This window comes from Engraulis encrasicolus, chromosome 15 (assembly GCF_034702125.1).
Source record: "Engraulis encrasicolus isolate BLACKSEA-1 chromosome 15, IST_EnEncr_1.0, whole genome shotgun sequence".
Taxonomy (NCBI): Eukaryota; Metazoa; Chordata; class Actinopteri; order Clupeiformes; family Engraulidae; genus Engraulis; species Engraulis encrasicolus.
In genome coordinates, this window is record NC_085871.1 from 4,157,501 (window position 1) to 4,165,000 (window position 7,500).

Below are 7,500 nucleotides of genomic sequence, written 5' to 3' on the forward strand. Positions count from 1 at the left end.
GGCCCGGGACAAAATACCCCTTTGCCCCCCCTGTCAACGGGCCTGTCTATATCTAGTGACCAAGGCAGTTTAACATCCAGTGACCAAGGCGATCGCCAGTCTTGATCACACCACTCGTCCCACTATCTCTGCCAGCCGGCTTATGATTGTGATTGTGATAGTGATTGTGTGGGTGTGTGGTAAACAGACATCCCTTATTCCTCTGGCAGCAAAGAGGACTTGAGACGGTTTTGGGGGTGACCTGGGCAGATGGCCACTCTCGATCACCACTCACCCCGTATCTGTGCCAGCGGAGGCCGGGCGCCGCAGATAGAGATCTCTCCTCTCCTCCCCTCTCCTCCCCTCTCCTCCCAGCTGCGCTCCTCTCCTCTCCTCTCCTCTCTTCTCCTCTCCTCTCCTCCACTCTACTCTCCACTCCTCTCCTCCCCTCCCTGCTGCGCTCCTCTCCTCCTCTCCTCTCCTCCCCTCTGCGCTGCGCTCCTCCTCTCCAGCTTAATTGCATAGAGATGTGATAAGTCTCCTCCTCCATTTATCCTTTGCCCCTTACTGCCACTTCCTCCACACTCAGCAAAATGTCCAAAAATGTCTTTTGGAGGTGGCTCTGTGTCCGTGTTCGTGTGTGTGTGTGTGTTCGTGTGTGTGTGTTTGTGTGTGTGTGTGTGTGTGTGTGTGTGTGTGTGTGTGTGTGTGTGTGTGTGTGTGTGTGTGTGTGTGTGTGTGTGTGTGTGTGTGTGTGTGTGTGTGTGTGTGTGTGTGTGTGTGTGCGTGCGTGAGCCTGTGTGTGTGTGTGTGTGTGCATGTGCGCGAGCGTGTGTGTCTGAAATGAGAAGCGTCTGGACTCGGGGGACATTTGAGTGTATGCGCCAGGCCGGGGTCCCCGGGCCTTCATAAATCTCCAAATGGCCTCTATTGACTGTTGTCTGGGCGCGGGGACCTCTGCTGAATGGCCCTCTGATTTGGAGATCAATGCGTCAGGAGAGTGAACAGAGAAAGTTAATTAGCCATGTCAGGGAGGAAGAAAAGTTACAGTCAGTCCACCGCGGACACCTCTGTCTGGCGTGCCTGCCTGCCCGGACGACCAGCCGACTCAGAATGGATTTTTGTGTGTGAGGGCTAAAGGGAATGGAGGGGCAGGGCCAGAGAGGGTGAGAAAGAGAGAGAGAGAGAGAGAGAGAGAGAGAGAGAGAGAGAGAGAGAGAGAGAGAGAGAGAGAGAGAGAGAGAGAGAGAGAGAGAGGGGTAGGAAGGGAGAAAAAAGAAAGACAGACAGAGAGAAAGACAGAGGGAGGGAAAGAAAGATAGAAATGGGAGAGATAATGAGAGAGGGAAGACACAAAGAATAAAAGGAAGGGAAAGACAGCCCGAAAAAAGAGAACATTTCTACCAAATTTGAAGCCATTCATCCTAGAATATCTGTTTTCTTCCTTTTTTTCCCTGAACTATTTTTTTCCCACGACTCATTTTCCTGTGTCATTATCCCCTCAGCTCCATTCCCTATTGGGAAATGCTTCCCTGCTGCCTTTTCTTCCCATTTCCAAGGGAGCGTAATGGCTACAGGCTTGAAAGATAGATATATAGGCTACTATATATAGTCATACCGTATACTATAATATATTTTCCTGATAGCTCACTCATCCCTTCGTTCATCGCTGCTTCTCTGCTCCAAGGCCTTAGAGCGACAAAGTTAATGAAAATAAATCTACAGCTTATTTTTCACAGAGTCAGTGAGGGCCGGAAAAAGTCTCTTTTAGTGTGTGTGTGCGTGCATGCGTGTGTGTGTGCGTCCCTTTTAGTTACACTACAGGTATATTTTTAATGTTGTTTCAGATTTCATAATTCGGAAAAAGAAAATTATTTGGTAACAGCAGCCTTATCACAAGCACACGTTACTACTCATAGTTTCTACTCAGCATGTTTACTACTTCTTCAATTTGTCAGCTCTTTAGTCCGAAAGAAAAAATATACTGTACACATAAACTCTGCTAAGTCAGCTCTTCCAAGTTCTCTGAAGGTTGCCGGTTCGAGCCCCGCTCTGCCTGACCCCATTGATGTCTCCTTGAGCAAGATAGTTAACCCCAAAATTGCTCCTGGTGGCAGGATGGTACCCTGTGTAGCAGCCACTGCCACCGCTGGTTGAATGTGAGTGTGAATGGGTGCATGTGAGGCATACAATGCAAATCGCTATGAGTGCTCGAAGGAGTGTAAAGGCGCTATATAAATGCAGTCCATTTACCATTTACTATTACATGTTTTGATCCTCAAGTCTTTCAACATAGTAGGTCAGACAGAAAAATATAACATACTGTTGTCACAACCTCTGTAATTATCACCATCAAACATTTCAGACACGTGTAGGTCAATAAACTTGGAAAATTGGCTCAGTCTAGTAGTTATTACAGCATTCTCTGAGTTTTTCAGACCTTGTCCATTTCAGACAATGTGGGTCAAATAGAAGGAAAATCTGCTCAGGCTAGTAGTAGTAGTCAGCCTACTGCTCTCTGCTAAGTTCTCAGGCCCCGTCCTTTCCCCCCTAAAGCATTTGCAACACGAGTTCTCCCGCAGCGGGATGAAAGTGATCCTTGACTCGCGGCACCTGTCAGCCTTCCCTGTCTCACCACATCAGCATCAAAAACAGCCCCAAAGAACTAGAATGGTATTGATCCTGATCCCGCACTGCGTTTGATCAATAATTCACACCGGTTCACATTTTATTCTTGAGAGCACGAGCGAACACACACACACACGTGTGTACACATACGCACACGCACACGCACACGCACACACACACACACACACACACACACACACACACACACACACACACACACACACACACACACACACACACACACACACACACACACACACACACACACACACACACACACACACATATACACACACACATATACACACACACATACACACACAGAGATCTCTTCTCAGGGAGAAACTTAGGTAAATGAAATGTGAGAGCGTACAAGGCCACTGTTTGATAGGGGGCTGGGGGTTGATTTAGATTAGATTGCCTTTATTGTCCGCAAGGGGAAATTTGTTTTCAGCACCATCATGGACAAGTTTACAGCCAAAACATGAAGACTAAGCATTCAACATTGAAGGTTCGGGTGGGTGCACAGCCGTGTAAACCATTTGTTAGTCAGCCAGACTCATAGCGTTTTCCAATGAAAAGTGAGTCATATGAGGCCGTACAGTGCAGGTTTGGGTATATGTACGGATTAAAAATATAAATACATTAAAATATACACGTATCATCGGAAATTAAGAGGAAGCAGTTTTTTTTGCAGCTTCTATCTATCTCACACTCAACCCTTTGCTACCTACCTTAGTTTGCTCTCTCTCTCTCTCTCTCTCTCTCTCTCTCTCTCTCTCTCTCTCTCTCTCTCTCTCTCTCTCTCTCTCGCCTTCTTTCTCTCTCTCTCCCTCTCTCCCTCTCTCTCCCTCTCTCTCTCTCTCTCTCTCTCTCTCTCTCTCTCTCTCTCTCTCTCTCTCGCCTTCTTTCTCTCTCGCCTTCTTTCTCTCTCATGCTCTATTCCCACCACTGGCAAATCGGTCTTGTTTTCCTCTATTACTTCCGTTTACTTTGAGACAGACGGATAGGAAGCTTATACTGTTTGTTTCATCAGATCAGATTGGTTTCATCAGATCAGATGATGCAGTTTTACAGACATCCTCTCCACAACCACTCATCATCCGTATAAGATTGCAGTGGAGATGATGTAAGCGTCAGTGTGAACGTCACTGAAACAATGACGCCAGTTCTGCACCAGGATGTACACTTATGTTATGTTACAGTAAACTTCACATAACACTTTGCTGACGCTTTTATCCAAAGTCATTTACAGTTATTTAAAGGGTATTGGTTACAGTTCCTGGAGAGGTAATGAGTTAAGGGGCTTATGCAAGGGCACCTCAGCCATGTAGTGAGGTAGGGAGTGGAAGGGTGGGATTCAAACCTACAATCCTCTGATCTAAGGTCCATATCCTTAAAGGTACACTGTGTCAGATTTTTTGTTGTTTATTTCCAGAATTCATGCCACCTAATGTTACCTTTTTCATGAATACTTACCACCACTAAAGTATTTATCATAACTGGAAAAATTGCACTTTTCATACATGAAAAGGGGGATCTTCTCCATAGTCCGCCATTTTGAATTTCCAGAAACTTTTAGCTGCAAAAATGACTGTACTTGGGCCATACTAGAAAATATTAGTTTATCACTAAGTAAACTTTCATGTAAAGATCAAATTTGGCAATAGGCAACCCAGTTTCAATGAGCAGCATAGTTGCAGTACCTTTTTTGGCCATTGCCTGCACAGTTTACCTTTAACGATTAGGCCACGGCTGCCCCAGTTTACCATGGCAGGATTATTGCAGTATGTTAACCTTGACTTTGACCTCTCAGTCAGTCCGTACCACCTACTGTATGTTGGTGTTGCTGACACCTGCTTGTCACCTGTGTTTTGAAGCTTTACCTGCTACATCATTGTGTCATAATGCATGTGTTAAATTATTATTTATATTGCTATTTACATTTGTCTTTTAAAATTATCACTTGCAATATGGTGATATGAAATGTGAAATAATTATTTCTGTTGCTATTTAAGTTTGTCTTTTACACTTCCTACTTGCAATATGGTGATATGAGACGTGAAAAGGGTGTTTTGAGAAAGGGTATCGTCTGTGACAGAAAGATAGACTTCAAAGATGACGTCACTGTGTTCACATGTCACAGCTCTCAGTCGGTGCCACCTCGGAGGATTCTACTGTCACCTGTCACTCTGCATTATATGCGTGCCATGTGAGGCACTGCACAGAAATCAAAACACTCTTTGAAGTGCATCACACACTGTTTGACTTTGCTTTATTCTTTGGTTTATGCAAGGTGAAGAGTGTGTTTTACCTTCAGATTGCCATCAGATTTGCTCAGTTTGTGGTAGTCCTTTTTTCAAAACTTTATGTGGCCTAATCGTATATTCATGTGATCTATCTGTACAGTGTATGCTGGTTGTGGTGTGTATGAAAAGTTGAACGATTTGACCTTGAAGTTCAGTTACAATGGTCAGAGCACCTCAGCTGAATTACAAATGTAGGATATGAATGCCAATGAAAACAATTAATCGTAATTACTCCACGTTACATAGGAAAGAGTGGGGTGTAAGTTTATGTCTATGCCACTTGCTGCTACATGTCTTGCTTCAAATGCATTGAGTTGAAGGTGCCTGATGCCAAAAAAGTTGGAAAGGTTCAATTCATTACATTATATTTAGCCGGCGCTTATATGCAGTATAATGTACAGAATTGGACAAACACAGCAACATACAATGAACAGTTAAAAAACAGAGTATGCAGACACCACTTTGAAAGTAAATGCAAAACATTACATAGTGTTTTACTATCAGGTCTGCACAATATTATTTGACAATACTCTCTGATGTCCAGTTTAAATGGTTTTAGAGCATCTCAGCCGAATCACAACTCTGCCCTATAAAGGCAAAGTGCAGTAACTTCACCAAAATTGAAGATACAAAGCCTTGGTATTGGTTTGGATGTTGAAGTTACTACACATGTGATAGCAATATCTCTAAAACAGGACACATTTGAGCCGTAAGGCTTTGTCACACGATAAAGGAGGTGTAATGAAGACCATTTTCAGTCTAAACTCAATTTTGACAAAAATATGTAGCTACTGCACTTTGCCTTTTTAGGGCAGGACAGAAGAATTTCTAAAGCCAATACAAACCAGCCCGCGACCACTTTCAAATAAAATGACCAGTACATTGCATTACATCACATTACATTTTGTGACTTCCTTATTTAGTTACAGACTACTGGATCAGTGTTAATTTTGTCAGCTTTTTTTTATTTAGTCTTAGTCTTAGTCACAATGACGAAAATCAATTTTAGTCTTAGTCATATTTTAGTCATTGCCTTCCCAATTTAGTCTTAATTTTTGTCTAAATGACGAAAATCAATTTTAGTCTTAGTCAATTTTTTGTCATTTTAGTCATTTTAGTCAACACTGTACATAATAGAACTTCTCCACACACTGCTTCTCTTTTTAACATATATCATTGACTGTACAGAATAAACCTTCTCCGCACACTGCTTCTCTTTTTAACATATATCACACTGTGCACAATGAAACGTCTTCACACACTGGTTCTCTTTTTCTCCATTTTATATGACACCAGTGTTAATTTAGTCAGCAGTTTTAAACGTTAGTCTTAGTCTTAGTCACAATGACGAAAATCAATTTTAGTCTTAGTCATATTTTAGTCATTGCCTTCCCAATTTAGTCTTAGTCTTAGTCTAAATGACGAAAATCAAAAAAGGGCTTTGACGAAATATTTTAGTCATAGTCATGGTTGACGAAATTAACACTGTACTGGATACATTCCGTTTCGATTCCAAGGCCATTAGGTCACAGTTGCCACACAGTGCCAAATCACCTTTGTCTCCCTTGGTCATTATTCTCCTGTGATCATCATACTGTGTGTACACACACAATGGCATGTGTGTGTCTGAGCGTGTTGTAAGGAGATTCGCTTGATGCTTATGATGGCCTCATCAGTCATCCTCATTTCCTATCATCAAAGTACATCACACTGCTCTGACCCACTCGACCCATGCAGGCACGCACACAGGCACGAATGCAGGCACGCACGCACACCTACTCTAGCTCTGTCTGTCTGTCTGTCTGTCTGTCTCTCTCTCTGTCTCTCTCTCTCTCTCTCTCTCTCTCTCTCTCTCTCTCTCTCTCTCTCTCTCTCTCTCTCTCTCTCTCTCTCTCTCTCTCTCTCAGACACATGTTCCTCTTCATCTTCACCTGCTATAAATATGCATCCAAAGAGTCACGTTCCCTTCAGCCTTCAGTGTCTGTCTATTGACTGTCTCCTACTCTCCTACACACTATGCTAATGCCCACCTAGCCTCCATCTGCTGGGCTATACACAATGCCATATGGTCAGTTCCCTTTGTATGCAAATAGGGTGTAGGTGTGTGTGTGTGCGTGCGCATGCATGCGCGCCCAAGTGAGCGAGGCAGTGTGGGTGTGGGATTGAATATTGAATAAGCATTCACTAGAAGCAAGACAAGAAGTATGTCTTATAATGAAACTGTGTGTTTTTATGTATAAGTGTGTGTGTACAGTACTGTAAGTGGACTCAGTTGGTGATTTCCATTGTGCAGTAGTACGGCATAACTACAGTCCAATCACTTATTTTGTCCCCTTCCCTGTGCATGCCATGACACTTCCATGACTCTTCCAAGTTGTTAGTGTGTGGGGGGTTAATGGAGATTGCACACACCTTGCAAGGAACTTGCAATGGGACGTCAAGGAAACATTCTACCAAATCAATGGCTCTTACTGTGCCACTTAAACTGTATGTATGTGCAGGGAATTCGACAATGGGGGACAAAGGGGTTACTTGACCCGGGCCCAGGGAGAGAGGGGGCCCGGAATTGGATCCTCATTACAGT

At 43.5% G+C, this 7,500-nt stretch overlaps 1 protein-coding gene across 2 annotated transcripts in view; it reads left to right on the top strand.

Annotated features, from left to right (window-relative positions):
• LOC134463642 (xylosyl- and glucuronyltransferase LARGE1-like) overlaps nucleotides 1-7,500 on the top strand; it is a 110,072-nt gene that overhangs the window by 73,872 nt on the left and 28,700 nt on the right. The gene's annotated exons all lie outside the window — the stretch shown is intronic.